This window comes from Callorhinus ursinus, unplaced genomic scaffold, assembly GCF_003265705.2.
Source record: "Callorhinus ursinus isolate GAN/ISIS: 27379988/994484 unplaced genomic scaffold, GSC_fseal_2.0 scaffold1, whole genome shotgun sequence".
Taxonomy (NCBI): domain Eukaryota; kingdom Metazoa; phylum Chordata; class Mammalia; order Carnivora; family Otariidae; genus Callorhinus; species Callorhinus ursinus.
Genome location: NW_027397063.1, coordinates 17,544,942 through 17,567,566, shown reverse-complemented (window position 1 = coordinate 17,567,566; position 22,625 = coordinate 17,544,942). Strand labels below are relative to the sequence as shown.

At 38.4% G+C, this 22,625-nt stretch overlaps 1 long non-coding RNA gene across 1 annotated transcript in view; it reads left to right on the top strand.

Moving 5' to 3' along the window:
• Positions 1–19,260: 19,260 nt before the first annotated feature.
• The window catches only part of LOC141372614 (uncharacterized), a 68,592-nt gene continuing 65,227 nt past the window's right edge, over positions 19,261–22,625 (top strand). Inside the window, exon 1 of the long non-coding RNA XR_012377938.1 lies at positions 19,261–19,273. This is a non-coding gene — a long non-coding RNA (uncharacterized lncRNA). The remainder of the gene's footprint in view (positions 19,274–22,625) is intronic.

Genomic DNA, 22,625 nt, shown 5'->3' with positions numbered 1-22,625 from the left:
AGAGTAAAACAAAACAAAACAAAAATCAAAACCTATTGAAAATAGAAATCATATTCTTTAGACCTATTTAGGGAAGTGTAGTTAAAGGATAAGTGGATTGGCTTGTACAGAGAAGGTCCTCTTAGAGAGGCAAATTTTGGACTTTCAGCTACAGCATTATCCAGGAGGAGAGATGCAGCATTCAGGGTCTCAGCTCTTTCATGAGCAAAGTGTGTTCTTTCTTGTGGGCAGATCTCTTACTTTAGACGTCATCATGGCTAGAGAAATTACTCCCCATGTCAGTCCTTGGGCTTTGCTTTAATTATGTGCCATCAATTAACACACTGATCCAATTACTGGCTATAAATATTGGAGGAAATGTGCATATTAGAAGTGATATTTTCAACTATGAATTAATAAGTTAGTATTCTTTTTTTTTAAAGATTTATTTATTTTAAAAATAAGCGTGCGTGCACCACACACATATACACCAGCAGTGGGGAAGGGGCAGAAGGAGAGGGAAAGAGAGCATCCTCAAGAGACTCCCTGCTGAGCACGGAGCTTGACTCAGGGCTTGATCCCAGGATCCTGAGATCATGACTTGAGCTGAAATCAAGAGTGGTTGCTCAACCGACTAAGCCACCCAGGTGCCCTGATAAGTTAGTATTCTTAACTATACATCTGTTTTGTGAGAATTTAGTTAGAATCATTTTATCACTTATTTCTGGATACACTATTAAGTCCCAGTTTCTGGCCTTGAGAGATTAAAGCCAGACTCCAGATCATGGTAAATCCATGCAGGCATGTCATCCTGTGAGGTCACTTTCTGACCACTTCCACTTAGGATCTTCCTTCACAACTTCCTACCATCCATTTTCTATTCCAAGAATTTCCAAATCTGGAGTTCCCCAGTGTTCATAAGGTCTTTTATTATTAGATGTGTATGCAGATCTGCTAGGAGAATCATCAGGTGTTATATGATTTTCTGACAAATATATGCAGACGATAGTTGGCTGAATGCCTAGGTCAAGTATATGGTTAACAGAGCTGGCTGATTGACTGGGATCTACTTTGCATTTGATGTTTGCAGAATACTTAAGTGCTTTTCACCTTTCTATGTTAGGGTTGGTTGCTCAAATATAGAAATTCCTGGATTTTAGATACCCAGTATAATATATTTTAGAACAGGAGAAACAAAACTGAGCTATAGTTAAAATTCCACTAAAACCAGAGGAGTCAGCAATTCTGACAGCCTGATTAATTTACCCATCTTCCCATTCCATATTTGTGTTCTCTTTCAGTGGGTAGTACTGATTGACTTCTAGCAAACCCTAGGGAAAAACACTTTATAAATGAATTGATAGTTACATAAAAGCAATATTTGTCAAGGCACTAAGTGCTAGGAACACATTCTCCAGGTTAAGTACCCCTAAGTTACTCCATACATATTGAACAATCAAAGGGGAGGAATATTGTTGCCATGTATATATTCAGCAGAAATGTTTATGTCAATTGATCCTTTTTACTTTTCTCCAACATCCAATATTTGTCCAGTATCTGTTTGTCTAACATCTCTAACATCATAGTAGAAAATTCTCATGATTTTAGTTTTTATGGCTATAGTGTTTTTTATGTAGGGAGATGAATTCCCTTATCTATTTCTGTTGATGGGTACTATTGCAAGTGAACTGTTGTTTTAAAATGTTTATGACTAAGTGCATGGATTCTGAAGTGAGGTGACTGGAGTTTGAATTCTTGTTTTCCCAAATATTAGCTGTGTGACTCTGGGCAAGTTGCTTAAACTCAATGCGCCTCTATGTCTTTATCTATAAGATGAGAATAATAATACCTCCAACTCCCTAGTGTTGTTTTGAGATAAATGATTTCAAATATGTAGATCATTTAGTATGATGTCTGGAACATAAAAAATGCTATATAATGGCTGGCTATTATTATAATTCAATGTGTACTTATTTGATTATTCAATCAACTTATGGAGGTGGTTCTGAATAACATCCTAATTTATGGACAATTACTTCCTGCTTATGGATATTAATTAGGTCAGTCTTTTACAAAACTACATATTCAACATTTATTCACTAATGTTGAATATTTCCTTTCTCCTCTCTTTTTATATTGGGGCATTATAATTCCATTAACTTTTTAAACAAAAACTAAATGATTATATTGAGGCAATAACATAACTGAGATCATCAGGATTTGTAGCGCTGGTCTAGTAATTAATAGTTACCCAGACTTATCTGGAAGATATTTGCTTATAGTTAGTTGGAATACTTGTGTATGGTCAATAACATTCTCTGATGCAAGAGTGGTGCCTGAGTCTGGGTATATCAGCTTCTATACACAGACTGTTTGATTTTAAATTTTTGCTATCATTCATAGTAAAGGAAATCACACCAGAGTCACCTGATACCTGAAAAGATAGCTCTTTATATTTGAGAATTATTGCATTGCATCATACCACTTACAGAAATGTTCTCTGTTAACATCTTAGCTGAAGGAACTGCATTGCCATGTAGAATATCATATTAATATAAAGCAATAGAGGAATTTAATTTTACCATTAGGAGAATTAGTGCAGCTTTTCCCAGTTATCACTCTTCATTTTACATATGCCACTAACCTTAAGGCCACGTTTACATGGAAGCTGGTTCGCTTTGAACCTGTGTCTACGTCACTTGCAATGATTTCTAGTCTACATCACATATAGCAATTTCAGTAAGTGCCTACCTTAAAGTGATTTACATTCACATAGGGACCACAGGGATCCCACTTAAACATTCCATCACACAACAAGCTTTCATTAACTATTTCTCCGGAAAGCACATTTTAGATATCTGCATCAGGTCATATTATGTAAAATGTTTAATTTTCTTCTCACCTCTTCCTTCTCTGGAGATTAGGAAGGAAATGTCACCTTTTCTCCAGTGTATGAAGATGTTTTTATTTGTCTTTTTATGGTATTATCGAATTCGGGGGGCAGGGGGGCAGGGCAAGCAAGTTTAGGAAGAATACTGAGAAATTCTGTAACAGAAAAGATAAAAAGCCTTAAAGAAAGCAGGTTATATTCTGAAACACATTAACTAAGTAAAGGTTGAAAACACTTTTGTTGTGTTTTTTTTCCCCAAGATTTTATTTATTTATTTGAGATAGAGAGAGGGAGAGACAGATTGAGAGCACTGAAGTGGGGGGCACAGAAGAGAAGGAGAAGCAGGCTCTCCACTGAGCAGGGAGTCCAATGACCTGAGCTGAAGGCAGATGCTTCACCCAATGAGGCACCCAGGTGCCCCAAAACGCTTTTGTTTTTAAATGAAAAAGTATAATTTTGAAGCTTTGAAAATAAATCGTTTGCATGTCAGTTATAAATGATATGACATATCATTAATGACTTAAGTTATTGTTTGCAGTAACAAAACCTTAGAGTAGTGATCTTTATCTTGTTAAAACTCTGCTTTTGTTTACTACAAATACATTTTGTCGACTAAGGGAAATTTTTTAATTCAGTAAAGTAGAACACTTGTATCATACTGTTACTTAAAAGCAGAGGAAAAGTATGCCTGGGTGGCTCAGTCAGTTAAGCGTCTGCCTTCAGCTCAGGTCATGATCCCGGGGTCCTGGGATCTAGTCCCGTGTGGGGCTCCTTGCTCAGCGGGAAGCCTGCTTCTCCCTCTGCCTGCCGCTCCCCCTGCTTGTGCTCTCTCTCTGACAAATAAAGAAAATCTTTAAAAATAAAAAAAAAAAGAAAGCAGAGGACAGTATGATGTTGAGTTCCTTTTAAACCTGTATATGGAAAGCTTGAGGGACAGACATCCAAAAAGTGTTTTTTCTTAAAGCTTGGTTCTGTAGTGCAGAATAGAGAGGAACTGCTAGCAAGAGGCAATAAACTATTCCATTCAGAGTTGATGTGTTCAAGGAAGAAAGCCTGGGGTTTTGCCAAGTTTTATGAAATATATCTTTGTGTTTTTAAGACTTCATAAAGAATCTCAGAAGCTCCCAGTTTGGAGCCTGAGAGTCTGGTTGCGAGTGTGCTTATCGATCAGAGAGACCAGACGATGGCTAATTTTCCTTTCACTTTGTGATGATTCCATGGATTGAGAAAGATTTTTCCATGCATGCACACGCAGACACACACACGTGCACTAACTCTCGTGTGCCTCCAGCCCAGTCCTCAGAGTTGTATCTGAATGAGTCCAAGTGCCCATGCACGTGGGGAAAGAATCCTGTGCCCAGTAGTACGAGTTGTAAAATGGGAATGAAGTTTCACTAGTGCACGGTGCCTGCCCACCGTTTGCTTACCTCTCTGATCTCTTTTGTACCAAAAGAGCCTTTTTCTTCTTATCCTCTTCTCTCAAATATTGTAAAGAAGAATGTTTTGGAATCCGCTTGTTTTATTGGCTCCATCAAAATGATTTGCAGCTTGTTGGCTTTTCTAGCATTCTGACTAATACTATTTTGACCAGACCTGAAATGTCTACGTTCTTCCTCTCAGATTGCTAGTGTTTGGGGATCTTGGAAGAGGGAGAGAAGTGACTCAGCATTTTTTCCAATCCTTTTCTGATCCTTTTAGCTTCACTTTCTTGGCCTTATGTTACTCTCCTTGGCAAAGAGAAAGGGGCTTCATGTTCTGACCATTGGGAGAGAGTTGTAATATGTTTTAAATATGGACTGTCCTCTGGGGCTATCTTGCTAGACAGGTTTTAATGTTTGTTTGAGCTCTTACTCCTGTATTCGAGCTTAAAAATCACTTGGAAGGGTAACTTTGTTAGAGTAACGTTTTGGTTTGGTTATGGGGGCACAGAGAACAGGCATGATCTACTCGGCAGAGTCAATAAGCTGTTCTTGGGAAGGCTCGTGGTCATTTTGGAAGTAGCTAGAATCTTCCACACCCTTCTCCTCTCCAAATATTAGTTGTCTGTCCTCATGCCTGTTCTCGCTCTTCCTTATTCCAAATGCATTCTAATTCTCTGTTAAATAATTAACAACTGGCTAAATCTGTTAAAAAGATAAGATTCTCAAACCTACAAGCCTTCCTATGGGTGGCTTGTAGACAGAATTTCAGTTATTTTCTTCTCATAATTATAAGGAGTTCTAGAACTTTTGGTCTTTGCCGTGTAAATTATGGAAGACACTATTGATTGTTTTATCTCAGGGGGTGGCAGCCTTTTTCTGCAAAAGGCCAGGGAGTAGATATTATAGTTTTGTAGAACATACAGTCTCTGTCACATCTACTCAACCCTGCTGTTGTAGCATGAAGGAGCCTTAGATGATGTGTAAATAACTGAGTGTGGCTAATGCCTGTCCTATCTGATGGCTTCTCTCTTCATTCTTTCTTTCCGAAATCCAGGTTTTTTTTTTCTTCTTCTTCAGTATGAAGTTGGTGAGCACATGCTCAGGAAAGTAGGCTCCTCTCTCAGCTTCAAATAATGTATCATGATTGATTTAAAACAGTAGGAATACCCTTTGGCCAGAGATTGGTCTAGTTGTAGGTGTATATCCCACCAAAAGGGAAATCTGTTGGGGGACTTCTGCTAATCATTTTGTAGGAGAAGGCCACATAAGAAAAGCAGGTTCTGTAGTGATCCAAAGGGGCACATGCACCCCAATGTTTATAGCAGCAATGTCCACAATAGCCAAACTATGGAAAGAGCCCAGATGTGCATCGACAGATGACTGGATAAAGAAGATGTTGTGTATACACACACACACACACACACACACACACACACACACACACACACACACTGGAATATTATGCAGCCATCAGAAATTGAAATCTTGCCATTTGCAACAAAGTGGATGGGACTAGAGGGTATTATGCTAAGCGAAATAAGTCAATCAGAGAAAGACAATTATCATATGATCTCACTGATACGTGGAATTTGAGAAACAAAACAGAGGAGCATAGGGGAAGAGAGGAAAAAATGAAACGAGACGAAGCCAGACAGGGTGATAAAACATAAGAGACTCTTAATCTCAGGAAACAAACTGAGGGTTGCTGGAGGGGGGGGGGGTGGGAGGGTTGGGGTGGCTGGGTGATGGACATCGGGGAGGGTATATGTTATGATGAGCACTGGGTATTAATAAGACTGACGAATCACAGACCTGTACCCCTGAAACAAATAATATATTAGATGTTAATTAATTGAATTTAAATTTAAAAAAATAAAAAAAAAGAAAAGTAAAGCATGTTCCTTAGCTACATTACGAAGATGTGATTATATCACATTTATTATCAATGATGAGGATAGTGATGATTTGTGCTAACTTCAAGAAACTCATCATTTTGTCCCCAAATCTGTGACACACATCGGTACCACCTTTTTTGATGATTTTTTTTCAATAAATAAGAATGAATACTGTTAATTTGCTTCATAAGCAACCAAACTTACAGCAAAGATAAACTTTATGTCTCCAGAAACCTAATTAAAAACTGCATGAAAAGTGTAAGTACCTTAAAAAGCTATCTTTTTAAAAAATGTCATTGCAAAATAACTAAACACTTCTTTCGAGATCCCTTAGGGAATGTAGCAGTGCCACTTAATGTAATTTTTATATATGTAGAATATTTTGTAATATTTAAGAGAAATGATAGAATAAAATTTAATTAAAAAGTTGGGGATTTTTGTAGAGAATTTATAGGTTTTACAGAGGTTTCTTGGACTTATGCACATGCATACGCTATTCTTTAATTGGAAAATGGATACAGTACATCTCATATTGAGTAATTTCTGAGGTGTGAGGCCATATAAACCAGCTTCCAAATATTCATATTTATGTAAATTTCCTTCTCTGATGATTCCTTCTTTGTCCAAGAAGTATTACTTGCATTTACAATATACACATGTCATTTTATCTTGAAACTCCGTACGGGTTGAGCAGTTTAGTTGCTGACAGAAGAAAACTTTCTACAAACCCGAAAGTATCTTTGTTTTTATACTTATTATCAATGTTGAAATGGAAATTTATTTCATATGGACCCCAGGTTTAAATCTTACTTCAAAATCTTGGCTGTCAAAGGGAAAAAGGTCAGATGGAGCCCCCTTCCCCACTTGTTAACCCTTGGATAAAGTCACCACTTAATTTTAAAAGCAGGCTCTTTTGCTTGGAGTAGTTTTGCTCTTAAATAACTGGCTTTCCTGCTTTCTAATTAGAGGGTTTATTTGTCCCTTGCTGAACATTCTGTCTGAATTTGTTTCCCTGTCTTGTTTCATTTCTTACTGATTTGTAAAAGTAAAACATAACCATGAGAGTCAGATTTTGGTTTCAGCTTTAATGACATTTGAAGAGAAAAACAAGAAAAGGAAAGCTTCTTTTCAGATGAATTGTTCTCTTGCTTTCTTTTATTGTTATTCCCTCTGACAATGTAATTGGTGGTCATGGTCAGTCTCAGGATAAAGGGTCTCATGCTGAATGGGCCGTCTTCATCCATGTACTCCTGATACCTAAGTGCTGAAGGAAGAAGACTGGGCTTGGGATGCATGCACAGTTGCTCTTGTGGCACTGTATCTATTAAACATTTACAGGAAATTTAAAGTTTTGTGTTTTTGTTTTTTTTTTAAGAGAAAGAATCTCATGGGCCTGTCTACACAAAGATTCTCCTTTTGCTTATGAACAACACATAAGGTCCAGTCTTTCAACTATTTGGAGCCGTTTTAATGCTACAAAGTCAAAATAGGCAAGGGGACTCTAAACTTCTATGTGGCGATTTACATCTCCATGAGAACATCAACTCAGTTACACATATTCAAAAAATTTGAGGTTCCTTGAGTAGAACTGCACCATTTTGTAAAACTTAATACCACCAAGGGTCCTAAGTGACTCTCCAGTAAGTTAGGCTGTCCTGTGATAGTGAGCTGGGATGAGCAGCTAACTGGGATGAAACAATATGTATGTGTGTGTCTCTCTGTGTATATATTAAGTGTGTAAGTATAACTTATTGGTATCATAGTGTAGTAAATATTTTTTATGGAGTTTGATAAAATAGATTGTAAGATGGTTTGGAATATATGAATAATCCATTCAACAGGTAACAGCTGTGTAAAACATGGAGGCACAGAACCCAAACCTGGCTTTTAGTCCCAATGCTATAACTTAAGTAGTTTTGCCTCTGAAGGGGGTTTACTCTCCATATCATCATCTATAATATGATAGCCCTGGACTATATGGGCAAATCCATATTAGTTTTACGCTGTTGCATAACAGATTACCACCATAAACTTCATGGCTTAAAACACACCTAGCTATTATCACCCAGGACTGAGTTCTAGAGTATGAGCCCCGCTCCACTGAATCCTCTCCTCAGGGTCTCACTAGACTGAAATCAATGTGTAGGCCAGGGCGAGGTTCTCATTTGGAGGTCAGGGTCCTTTCCCAACCTCATTAAGATGGTTGGCAGAATTCTGTTCCTTGCAGTTGTAGAACAGAAGTCCCTATTGAATTGCTGGCTACAGGACAGGGAAGGATTGCTGTCAGTTCCTAGAGGTCTCCTTCAGATGCTAGCCACACTGCTTTCTCAAAACATGCCAGCTCATTTCTTCAAAGCCAGCAGGAAAACCCCACTGCAGCCTGCTATGATTGCTCTTCCATGATGTAATATAATCAAGAGCATCTATCCCATCATATTCATAGGTTTCACCAACATTCCAGGGGAGGGTGTGTACACCAGGGGGCAGGGATCTTCGGGACCATCTTAGAATTCAGCCTCACACATGAACAGACTCATATTCAAGTTGCTACAATAATCATGAAACTCCTAATAAGTCTTCTGACAGAAAGTTAAGAGGGGGGAATGGCCACCACCCTCAGCAAGGATGATAAGCCCTGATTTGGGGCTATATGCATGGTCTTGACATCATTGGTGACTTCCTGTATTTTTTTTTTTAAGATTTTATTTATTTATTTGAGAGAGAGAATGAGAGCATGAGAGGGGGGAGGGTCAGAGGGAGAAGCAGACTCCCTGCTGAGCAGGGAGCTGGACGTAGGACTCGATCCAGGGTCTCCAGGATCATGACCTCAGCCGAAGGCAGTCGCTTAACCAACTGAGCCACCCAGGCGCCCCCTGTATTTATTTTGTTAAGTGTCCCCTTGAATATAGTAGCCTACACATGTTATGATTGATTGTTATTTTGGGTAACACCCTCTGTACGAGTTTTCTGTCACTGCCAAAACAAATTACCACAGTTTAGGAGTTAAAAACCAGGCCACCCAGTTATTGTCTAACAGGTCAGTAGGCTGAAAGTCCAGGCACAGCTTGTCTTAACTGGTTCACCGCTCTGGGATTCATGAGGCCAAAATCAAGGTGCTGGTGGGGCTGATTTCTTTCCTGGAGGCTGTGGGGATAAATCCACTTCTGGGCTCATTTAGAATATTGGCAAAACTCTGTTCCGTGTAACTGGAGGACTGAGGCCCCAGTTTCCTCGTTGGCTGTTTGCTGGGGGTCATTTTCAGTTTCTAATAGCTGCCAAATTCCTTGGCTCGTGGCCACCTTCCTCCATCTTCAATTCACGACAGTGGATTGAATCATTTTCATGCTTTAATTCTCTTTGACCTCCCTTTCTGCCTCCAATCTCCTCTATCTCTGCACTGTATCTCTGATTGCCTATTCTGCTTTTTTTGGTCTGCTTTTAAGGCCTCAGGTGACTGTACTGGGTTCATCTGGGTAAATCCAAGATAATTCCCCTATTTTAAAGTTAGCTGATTAGTAACCTTAATTCCATCTACAGAGTCTTTTCATAACAGTAGTTAGAATAGCGCTTGGCTGAATAACCAGGGCACAGGGAACTTGAGGGATTATCTTGAGAATTCATCCTTCATACCTAAAATTAATTCACAAATGTTTATGGTGTGCCTTCTACGTTTAGTGTTCTGCATTAAATATAGGGGACAAAAAAATGAGAATGATGTATTTACTGTCCTCTAAGAGCTTGTAGTTGATGGTAGAAAAGTCAAGTCTGTATAAGAGATGGTGTGATAAAGATATGCAGACATTGGATTTGGGAGGGATGTGAGAAGCAGACTGGGATGATAATGGTGGGGAGGCACATGAACATCAGTATATTAATAGGGCCTAGCTATAATCTAAAGGACAGCCTCAAATTAATGCTGGGGAATGATGGCATTGAGGGGAAGCATCCAGCAAATCTGTACTGTGAATTATCCTGTGATAGAGAATTAGACTGATGTATTTATTCATCCTGTTGACCCTAGAGAGACTATTTGTAATGTGCCTGTTTCCAATGAGAGTTCGGAACCAAAGGAGAGGTAGGATGAAAGTCAGGATGAATAGATCAAAATGGTCCTAACAGAATGATAAATCAGATATAAGAGAGCAAGTTAATGTATTGGACTTACCCAGTCACAGTCCCCAAGTTTGCAGTCTCCAGTCTCCCCTTGGGAGAATTTGTGCTTATAAAACCAATGACATGGAGGAACCTAGAATTTTTGCACCTTGTGGATACATTGAACCATCACCCCCTTACCCTACCCAATAATGTTTCTTACATGTCCCCCCTCCGGAGAGGAGGGGGTGGCAGGATGGGGCAAGAGGCCAGGAGTCTTATTCCTCCTGGAATAAGAGGAGGAATAAGACTCTTATTCCAGGAGGACCTGGAATAAGGTCCAGGACCAGGAGAGAGGAGGTTTTTCCCCAGTAATTCTGCAAACTTTTGCCCTCAACTGGAGATAATCCTATCCACTTTCAACATACCCTCTAGGAATAATCTATATTTAAATATCATAAAACACAAAGGAAGCACTTTGAGGTTTTTAGAGAAACCTGGTGGTTTATTTTATTTTTAAAAGATCTTATTTATTTGAGAGAGAGAGAGAGAGAGAGCGAGCGTGCACGAGAGGGGGGAGGGTCAGAGGGAGGAGCAGACTCCCCGCTGAGCGGGGAGCCCGATGCAGGACTCCATCCTGGGACTCCAGGATCATGACTCCAGCCGAAGGCAGTCGCCCAACCAACTGAGCCACCCAGGCGCCCCAAGAAACCTGGTGGTTTAAATATAAGGCCACTGAGTGTAAAGTTACCAAGTTGGGCTGGCTCCTCATGGAACTAGAGTCAGGAAGTTAGTTATTAAGCAGTCTTCTGGAGTCAGATCTCCTCAGGTTATAGGCAGTAGGAAGGCAGCCATGGAAACAGTGATCCGGACTAGAATTGTTCTTTCAAACTGAGCCTTTAGGCTTCAGTATTTCAGTCTTGGGAAGAGGCTACAGATTCAATTCTAGGCCTTCTGAGCCTAGCTCAAATTGCTAAATAATGTCAGACTCAGGACACACACTAAAGAGCTTTAGAGTCTCAGGGTCATCAGGCCACTAAAAGGAAATCCTGGAACTGAGTAATTTAAAGGCATTATGAACATGGAGTATTTTTACAGAGGCCAAGTGCTACTATTGATGAACTGTCTGTAGTGTTAGATACTCAGAGAGTGACTGGGAGATTCTCTGCTGAAATATAGCCTAACATATTTCTTTCGACTTTGGACTCTGGGAGGGACATCAGAGTGACTCACTTTACTTAGAGATCTGGTGAAAACTTTGTGGGGGTAAAAAGACAATCTGAAAGGCAACTTATTCTCAATTTATCTTTGAGAGGAAAAAAAATAGCTGTAATTAAAAATAAGCATTGACTTCCAAATTCAGGCTTTAAAATGTTTATCACTTATTAAAAATAATTTCAATAAAAATAAAAATCGCTACCCACACATAATTGATCAAGCAAAATTTGTAGAGGCTTGATTTTAAAGTTTACTTTCTGGGTCAATGTAGAATCAGTGAAGTTTAATATCACCTGTGGATTTGTTGATGTTCTTGTTAAATTTAGTGTGAACATCATATTAAAATGTTTGCTTATGGTTGATCCATTTGTTCTAGTCACTATTGCTGTGAAACAAACCAGCCCAAACTTGGTAACTTGGTATAAAACAAGCTTTTATTGTGCTAATGGCTTCTGTGGGTCAGGAACCTCTAAAGGGCATAGTGGGGAGGACCTGTCTGAATCCACAAGGTTGGGGCCTCAGCTGGAAGACTCAACAGCTGGGAGGGAGGGTATAAGTTGATGGTGAGAACTGCTCATCGAATGGCTTGTTCAGTTACCTGTTGCTCCTGGGCAGGCAGGACCCAAAGTCTAGGTGTGCCTATCCTTGGCCTCTCTGAGTGGCTTGAGTTTCTCCAGTCACGGCAGCTTACACGTAAGTTCAAGGTTTCAAGTGTAATTATTCCAGTGAACAAGGCAGAAGCTGCCTTAGAAACCATGTGGTGCCAGTCCCTTTACCGCCACCACTGCCATTGGTCACAAGAGAGTCACACACCTGCTCACCTTCAAGGGGAGTGGAGATAGGCACCATCACTCAGGTGGAGGAGTACCAAGGTCATATTGTAGAAGCAAGCTTATGTGGGCTGGAAGATCTGTTGTTGCTATTTTTGGAAGTGCAATCTGTCACGATGTTTATGGTATGCATATTTATTATTCAGTCGAGAGTATCTTTGTAGCCACAATCTGTCTTGCCTACCTGCCATTATGCATTTGGGAACTATTCAGAAAAATCTTTATTTGTGGTCATAAAATAAATGAAATTACATATTCTAATAGTTGTGATGAGAAGAACAAATGTTAAATTGAAAAATGCAATGATATTTTTATTATTCAGTTTACTAGTAACATTATAGATATATGTCATTAAAAATTCCATTTGTACATATCGCCATGAAAACTTTATTTCTCTTTATTCAGGCAGGTTGTGTCAGCCAAACAGCAGATGGCCTGCCCATAATGCCTTTGGGCAGATGTTCTCGTTTGGGCCATAATATGTGAATAAAAAATGTCATATTGCAAGCTATCTCATCATCTGCAGTAATTACTGGATAAAGTCCAGTGTTTATACAGGTTCTTTTCTAACTGTGTGCTGTATTGGCTAGGGGTACTACTGGAAGCTTGGTGTATAGTAACACTATTTTGCTAAGTTTCAGAATGGATTATTTTGCACTATTCAATTTAATATTTACCATATGGTCCTAAGTCTATATACTTTTCTGTTTATAGAATTTAGGCATCAGTTTAATAACATTATTTCATTAATTCCGACATTCTGGTTTTACCATTTTGAAAACTTATATTGCCAAAATAAAGGCATATAATTCTTGAATCATGGTGATAGATTAGAAAACTGAAAATAAGTCTATTCCAGAAAAGTGGAAAAAGAAAAAGAAAAGCCAATGATCAATTGAGCAATCAGTAGAAACATTAAGATGGTTTTACCATGTGTTTTATTTGAGGATTCACTTCAATCACATAAGACTCCAAGAGTTTTTTTCATTTTTGTTTTGGTATTTGGAGGTTTTTTTTTTGAAAACTCAGGTGTTTGTCATTAGGGGAACTTCTGGAGATAGTAGAAAGAAGTAAGCCGTTTTGAGTGGTGGGAATGAAAAGGGAAGACAATTACTCCATTTCCTGAAAGAGGAAAACATGCAGAGACTGATGTACAATAGGTTTTGTGTAGATCATTTTCTTTCTTTCAGTCTTGAATACTATACAATCACTTGTACTTTCTTTATCCAACATCAGCATCTGTCTGAAACTTGAAAAGGGGCAACAGAAGGTGCCGCACATAAAAAGTCCTTATTGGTTTTGCTTTGCTAGATAGAAGACAGAAGTACAGTTTCCTCAAAAGACTGAATTAGAAGACACACTAATGTTGCATTGCACCTGTGTCTCCATTTACATCTTCTATTCACTTCACCTACATGCTCAGGCAATATTGCTGAGAAAAATGACATTTACAGAAAAGCAAGCATCAGAATATGTATTTACTCTTGAATTTTATTAGTGTGTTCTGCCTCTAGACACACGGAATATAGCATATATCACAAGTAGGTTCATTTTTTTTGCAAACGTTTTGACAGTGTGCTCTGGCTTTTGTTTTCTGTGCTGTTTCTTAAATATGACTCCATTAACCAGAGAGTTTATATATTTTAGCTCAGAGCGGTGGTTCTCAATGGCAGGCAATTTGGAGCCCTCAGTGGACATTTGGCAATATCTGGAGGTATTTTTGTTGTCTCAACTGGGGGATGGGCATCCACTGTGGAGGAGTTATGAAGGCTTCTATTCTAGTCTCATATATGCCAGTTAATTTCTTGGCCAAACATTTATTTTTGAACATGCTCTATGAGTATGTTTCCTGTCTTTTGTAGGATTAGCATATAAGGTTGGCAATTGTGGTGATTTAATATGTTTCCCCCCCACCAGCATTTAAAGTTGTCTGCTGTTTGTAGGTTTTTTTTTTTTCTTCAAAAAAAGGCCTCATCAGATATCGAAAACCTAAGATTTTTAGGGTAACTTCAAATATTATCAGAGTGAATTTTCCATGCCAATGACTGTTTCTTAACCCCATCTTGATTGTTTAAAACAAAAGAAAAAATTATACAGTGTTTTATGTCAGCTATAGCTCAATAAAGCAGGAAAAAATTTGGAAAATATTTTAAAAATAAAATGACAATTCTTTGGAGTTTCCTATATATGGGCATTGTTTTCAGTATTGTGGTAGGCAGAAAAAAATATCCCCCCCACCCCCCCCGCCCCCCCCGGACTCCGTGTCCTAATTCTCAGAACCTGTGAAACTGTTGTTTTAAATGGTAAAAGGGGTTTTGCATATGTGATTGAAATTAAGGACCTTGAGATGGGGTTTATTCAGGTGGGCCCACTCTAATCACATGAGTACTTAAAAGTGGAGCATGTTTTCCCAGTTGTAGTCAGAGGGTCAGGTGGAGGGTGATGTGAGAGGAATTCAATTTATTGAGGCTGGTTTTGAAGATGGAGGAAGGAGGCCATGAGCCAGGGAATACACACAGCTTCTAGAAGCTGGAAAGGGTAAGAAAGTGGATTCTTCCCTAGAGTCTCCAGATAGGTACACAGCCCTGATAATACCCTGCTTTCAGACCTTTTTATCGAGAGAACTGCAAGATAAAAAATTTGTGTTTGTTTAAGCCATTCAAAAAAGGTTTGAAAATATTAGATTTAACAAAGTAATGATTTTTTGTTCTTTTTAGTTTTACTCCAAGACTTTTTTTTTTTCAGAGCTTTAAAATGCTAATGTGAATTATGTTTCTCCTAGAGAGTGAATGTGAAAGCCAGTGTTTCTCAAATTTGTTTGACAGGGACTTTTTTCTTTTTTTTTAATGTGTTTTGGGCAGTTATAGCTAGGAACCAAAATTCTGTTAGGCTCTATACTTACAGAACAGGTACTGGATTTCACTTTTTTTTTCAAATGTGATATGAGCTCATTTGATAAATTTCTTAAACCTAATGAACTCAGGAGGATGGATATATGGTTTGGACCATAGTCTATCTACTAACTTAAATCGTGACACTGAGGTTTTTGTTTTTGTTTTTGTTTTCTTGTTTGAAGGCTAGCAAATTTTTTGAAGTATCATTTGTATTACGATGATAAACCACATTTTCTGTTTCTGTAAGGGGTTCTCTGCATGCACAGCATTTCTGTGATAAAAGAGCTGTCTCTTAAAACAGAAACCTCAAAATTCAGTATGAATAGTGATCAATCAGCCAGGGCTAAGCTCATGCTATCGTTTTACTGATCTGGGTGTGATTAATGCTTAAGAAGGAGGAACAACCCATTTCAATTCCCTTTACAACTTTATTCTTAGCACAATGGATTAAATGCTTCCAAAAGGAGTTGTTTCTGTTGTACATCTTAAAAGAATTAAATTTTAATTACCAAGTGCATTAAACCTGTATATTAATTAAGTGGTTTGGGGTTGCAGTGCGCCTGGGGCGTCAGCACTTTTCCTGATGTCTCATTTTGCTGACTGCAGTCTGAAGGGAAGCTTGTCCCAGACAGAGGCAACAGGACCAGTGCTGCCAAACGGCACTATGTCCAAACAAAAGGGCTTGCACCCCAATTAAGTTAAAAGTCTCTGAGCTGCTCTTGCATTCCAGATGGCAAGTAAATTCAGATTTTCGGAGGGATTTAATTAAGGTACTTTGATTGCAAACATGAAGCCAGGAATGCAATCTCAAGTGCACACACACACACAAAATGCAGTGGGGCTTAAAAATCACTACCATATAAGTAGGATCTAGACCACAGTCGTCAAAAGCCCGGGATCTGATACCCAGTAACACTTCTCATTCTGTATCTTTTGCTATTTAGATAACTTAGAAGCCTCTTTCTTGTGGCCGGTGTAGTGAACAAAATTTCAGTTCTTTTATTCTGGGTGGTTAAAAGGAAAGGCTTTGGTATTAGACACATCTGGTTTCAAATGCTAGACTTGGCAATATTAACTCGATGATTTAACTTCTCCCCGGGCCTCCGTTTCCTCAACTGTTGGAGGAGAGTAACATCTGCATTGTAAGATTGTGGGGATTGAATAAAAAACATTCTAATGATTCTAAGTGTCTGTCATTAGTCCTGGTCTTTCTACAGCTCCAAACGTGTCCCTCCAACTGCTTAATTGCCACCTCTACTCACATTCAGAATAGGCATTTTGAGGTTACGTTGGCTAAAGCAAAATGGTTGGTTACCACAAGCACAGAAATCTGTCTCCCAGTTCTCTCCGTTCCGAGCTGTGGTTCTACCATCCGTCTAGCTGCTCAAGCCAAAGAGCCAGGAGTGAATTCTTGTTCCTCTGGTCCCGTCACCTCCCACAGGCAATTCTGTTAACTCTGCCTCTGATCTGTATCTTGAACATACCCACTTCTTTCCATTGCCGTGACTAGTCTGGTGTTTCTCAGGCTTGCTGCTGACGACATTTCGGGCCGGGTAGTTCCTTACTGTAGTATGTTGTCCGGTGCATTGTAAGCTGTTTAGCCATATCCCTGGCTTTTACCCACTAGATGCCAGTAGTGCTCCCCCAGTTGTGAACCCAAAATGTCTCTAGACATTGACAAATGTCCTCTGGAGTGAGAAACTCAATCTCTGTTGAGAACGGCGGCACTTGTACAAGTTATTACCTCTTGACACATAAAACTATCACAACCACCACTTGAAGTAGTCTGTTTGATTTTTTTCATCTATTTAGTTTTTTATATAATACTGTAATTCATCATTTCAAATAAAGATAATTTTGCCACCTTTCAGTCTTTATCTTCATTTTATCCTGGTAGTTATTGCTGCGTTTAAAAAACAAAACAAAACAAAAAAACCTCAAAACTTAATGACTTAAAAGAGCAATAATATTTATTTTGCTTACAAATCTGCAACTGGACAGTAGTTGGCAAAGGCAGCTCACCTCTGCTCTACTCATGGCAACAGAAGTGGCTAGAAGTTCGGACAAGGGCTTTTTTTGCAGCATGGTGGCTAGTTTCCAAGAATGAGTGTTGCAAGAGGAGAAAACTAGGTGAAAGCCAAATTACCTCTTAAGACCTAACCTTAGAATTCTTATACTGTCACTCCTGTAGTATCTTATTCATCAAGAGAGTCACAGAAATCTACCAAGTTTCAAGGACAGAAAAAATAATCTCTGCTGCTTGGTAAAGGAAGAATGACAAAGTCCTAGTAGAGTGTGTGGGCATTAAAGTTACTACTGTGGCACTTTTTTTTTTTTTTTTTCTGGTCTGTGTGGAGGGAGATTACTACCTGCCACACTATTTCAAGATGAATATTAAATTGGGAGCTAAGTTGAATGTTTTTTTCTTTAATGAGAATGTGTGTTGGTTTTCTATTCTGTATTACACGTTATCACAGATTTAGGGCTTAAAAACAACAAAAACTCATTTTATGATTCTGTAGATGAGAAACCTTGCTCAGTTTCACAAGGCTGAAATTATTAGCCAGGCTGCATCTTTTCTAGAACCTGAATTGCTCTTTTAAGCTCACATGATTGTTGGTAGAAATCAGTTCTTGGTGGGAACAGAAATCTTAAGGTCTGTCATAGAATTCTACCCACCACAGAATGTTCATAATATTTCTCCATGAAACATAATGATTCTGGTTTTGAGATGTGTGTATGTCTGTATAATATAAGGGAAATCTAGATCTATTTCTATTGAAAAATAGACATTTCACTTGAATGGTGGCTAAATTGTGTTAATAGATTTTCAATTATTATCGTGCTGGTTTTCCTGAAATTGATGTAGTTTTGAATGTAGGTGAGGTCCAGAGCCGATGGCCAAGAGAGAAATCTTGAGATGTCTTTGGTGCAAAAAGGTGATTTTATTAAAGCACCGGGACAGGACCTGTGGGCAGAAAGAGCCTCACTGGGGTTGTGAGGAACAATTGATTATGTACTTGGAGTTGGGGGCGGTAAGGCAAAAGGCAGGTTTTCAAAAGAACTTTCATATAGACCTACAAGATACTGGAGGCCTTGCCATTGTCACGTTAAGGTTGTTTTTCCCTCTAGTAAAGCACAAACATTAAGACTTTGGGAGCTTCCTGGAGGAACGTTATACTCTGCTTGCCTCAAGTATTGATCAATGGGCTGCAGGTTATAAGGACATTTAATTTTATCTACATTTCCTTCTGGAAGTTAGGTTATTGATAAGAATGCTCTTTTCTTGTAAATCACTAATACAATTGTAAACTGAGGGAGACTCCTGTCTTGCAGGACTGTGATTTCTATAAATTAACCATTTGTTTTTCTTCCCCTTAGCTTTAGGGCAGCAAGGAGTTGCTGAGGAATGTCACACATATCCCACCGGGGGCAGGGGGATGCACGGGGACAGTGCGTGGGATGGTTTGTGGGGTGTCAGCTTGTGCTTTGTCCCTCATCAAAGTGAACTTGCTTGGTGTTACTGAATCCTATTTATATTTTTTTCACATTTTTTATTTAGCAGGTTTTTTGCATCATTATTTGCTGATAAGCTTGATCCTATGGAATTCTTTTATTGTGCTGTTGGTGTTGGGATCAATTTTATGCTGGTACTGTAAAGAATTTCCCATCTTATGTTCTGAGTGGTTTAAATAGCAATGGCGTTTTCTCATCCATGAAGATTTACTAATGTGTACCTATGCAAATATTTAAGCCTGGTAATTAAAAAAAAAATTTGTATTTGTGTGGTGGTGGTGCGGAGTTGGGATAGATTTTTTTTTTCTTCAATTTTTTTGGGAAAACAACTTGCTTAGTTTTTCTATTTTGGGGTCCCTTTGGTCATATTTTAAAAAATATTTTATCAGGTTTTTGAATGCAGCTGTGTACAGGTGGGAAAAGATCAATATTAGAATTAACATTTTTTTTTTGATAGAGTTACTTCACTATTTTCGCTTCTAATTCCATGTTTTTATGTTTTTTTTTCGCAGGGAGGTGTTGAAGATTTTTTTGGGAGGTATGTTAAGATTTTTAAAGAATCATCCCTTTAATTTCTGCCATTTTAAAATTCACTACTTTTTCTTTTTATCTCTGTTTATTCTTTTTATACTTGCTGTTTAAATTGTTCTTAAACTAGCCTATGAGGTAAGTAGATTATTGGAACCATTTTGCCGTTGAAAAACACTGAGGCCCTGGTAAACTGACAAGACTGATAGTTTGTAGTCATAGTTAGTAGGTGGCAATGGTAGCATTTGAATTCAAACATTCTGGCTCAAGAACTTGAGTTGCCAACATTAGTAATTATGTCTTTTAGCCATTCTAGTTGTGGGTGTGAAATGTTATCTTGTAGTTCTGATTTGCATTTCCCCAATGATGATAAGATTAAACATCTTTTCATGTGCTTACTGGCTGTTTGTATACCTTCTTTGGAGAAATGTCTATTCAAATTATTTGCCCATTTTAAAGTTTGGTTGTCTTTTGTTGAATTGTAAGAGTTCTTTATGTATTCTGGATATCAATTCTTAAAATTTTTATTTAAATCCAACTAATTAACATATAGTGTATTATTAGTTTCAGAGGTAGCGTTCAGTTAATTATCAGTTGCATATAACACCTAGTGCTCATTACATTGCATGCTCTCCTTAATGCTCATCACCCAGTTACCTCATCCCCCACCCACCATCCCTCCAGCAACTCTCAGTTTATTTCCTATAGTTAAGAGTCTCTTATAGTTTGTCTCCCTCTCTGATTTTGTCTTCTTTTATTTTTCCTTCCTTCCCCTATGAGCCTCGTTTTGTTTGATTTCCATATATGAGTGGAACTGATGTAGGAAAGATGTTGTTAGGGTTCGAAGCCGATGGCCAAGAAAGAATTCTTAAGACGTCTTTGGTGCAAAAAGGTGGTTTTACTAAAGCATGGGGACATGACCTGTGGGCAGAAAGAGCTGCACTGGGGTCATGAGGAGTGGCCCATTATATACTTTCAAGTTGGGAGGGGGTTAGGGATAGGGTAATCACTTAGGAATTCTGGAAGCCAGGTTTCCAGGACCTTGAGGGGGCTAGCTGTTGTTGGGAAAAGGTCATTTATTGCTGTCTAATAAGACCTTAGTCATGAGACCCTTCAGATGTATATGGGTGGGCCATATGCTTCGGGGATGATTGCCAACACATTTCTTGGGGGTGGTTTAGAGATAAAGGAAGTTTCCAAAGGAATTTTTATATGTTAAAGTAAACTTACAGGATCCTGGTTGGGGAGGCAGTGGGGAGCTCAGGCTAGAATTGCCTTTTGCCCTTAGCAAAGTATTAACATTGAGGCAGGTGAACCCCTAGAGGAATGTCATTCTGCCTGTTTCAAGACTTGTCAGTGGTCTCTAGGTAGTAAGGAAATTTAATAATTTTCTTCTGCCTTTGTTTCCCGCATCATAACCATATGATAATTGTCTTTCTCTGATTGACTTATTTTGCTTAGCATAATACCCTCTGTTCTATACATGTTGTTGCAAATGGTAAGATTTCTTTCCTTCTTTCTTTCCTTCTTTCTTTGCTTCTTTCTTTCCTTCTTTCTTTCCTTCTTTCTTTCCTTTCTTTCTTTTTTTTTTATGGCTGAGTAATATTCTGTTGTATACCTCTGTATACCTACCAGGGCTAGGTAGGGAGAGATACGTAGGGGGCTACAGGATCAGGCTCATAAAAATTCCAAAAATGCATGGTGAAAGGAAACCAGAGATAAGGAAACAAATCAGACCACCTGTCCTAGGTGTCAGAGGTGTGCTCTTATTATAAGAGCTACTTGTGACCAACAAAAAATTACCTGACCCTAAAAAGGAAGTAAGCTATTATCACTAATCCTTGCTCAATGGTGCTACCAATAGAGATGTTAAAAGGATTTAAATTCCCTGGTTAGCTTTCAATAAAAGATGAACCCTCAAAGTCCCAGTGGCAACCCTGTTAAGACCCCTCTCACTACTGAGCTTTTTCTGATCCTTGCTTAATAAATTTCTGTAGCTTTACTCACTCTCTGTCATCCGCGAGATTCATTCTTTGATTCTGTGAGAAAAGAACCTCACTCTTCCAGTTCATATATATACCACATCTTCTTTATTCGTTCATCTGTCAACGGACATCTGGGCTCTTTCCATAGTTTGGCTATTGTGGACATTACTGTTATAAACACAGGGGCGCAGGTGCCCCTTCAGATCACTGTCTCCCTCTGTACTAGGATAAATACCTAGTAGTGCAATTGCTGGGTTGTAGGGTAGCTCTATCAGTGCATTTTTAACTTTTTGAAGAACCTCCATACTGTTTCCCAGAGTGGCAGTGCCAGCTTGCATTCTCACCAACAGTGTAAGAAGGTTCTACTTTCTCCACATTCTCACCAACATTTGTTTCCTGCCTTGTTAATTTTAGCCATTTTGACTGGTGTGAGGTGGTATCTCATTGTGGTTTTGATTTGTATTTCCCTGATGCCAAGTGATGCTGAACATTTTTTTCATGTGTCTGTTGGCCATTTGTAGGTCTTCTTTGGAGAAATATCTGTTCATGTCATCTACCCATTTCTTGGCTGGATTATTTGTTTTTGGGTGTTGAGTTTGATAAGTTCTGTAGAGATCTTTGATACCAGCCCTTTATCTGATAAGACACTTGCAAATATCTTCTCCCATTCTGTCAGTTGTCTTTTGGTTTTGTCAATTGTTTGCTTTGCTGTGCAACAGCTTGTTATCTTGATGGAGTCCCAATAGTTCATTTTTGCTTTTGTTTCCCTTGCCTTTGGAGATGTGTCTAGCAAGAAGTTGCTGATACCGGTTTCTTATCAGATACAGGAATTGCAAATATTTCCTTGATCCTCTGGATTATCTTTTTACTTTCTTGATGATGTCCTTTGAATCAGTACATTTTGTATTTGTTTTTATTTTTTATTTTTTAATTTTTTTTTCAGGAAGATTTTAAATTTTTTATTGTTATGTTAATGACCATACATCATTAGTTTTTAATGTAGTGTTCCATGATTCATTGTTTGTGCATAATCCCATTTATCTGTGTGTTTGCTTTTGCCATTTGTATTTATTATGTCTAAAACATTAATTCAAGATCACAAAAATTTACTCAAGTACTTTAAAGAATTCTGTAGTTTTAGCTCTTACATTTAGCAATATGGCCCTTTTTGAGTTAACTTGTTGTATGGTATAAAATTGGGATTCAACTTCTTTGTTTGTGGATATCCATGTGTCCAGGTCTTGTTGAAAAGACCCCTCTTTCCCCTTTGTGTTAAGGTTGATTTCATATGATGGATCAACCTTGTATGCATCAACACCTTCTAGTGTTTTACTGAGAATTTGTGTCTCTATTCATGAGGGATATTAAACTATAGTT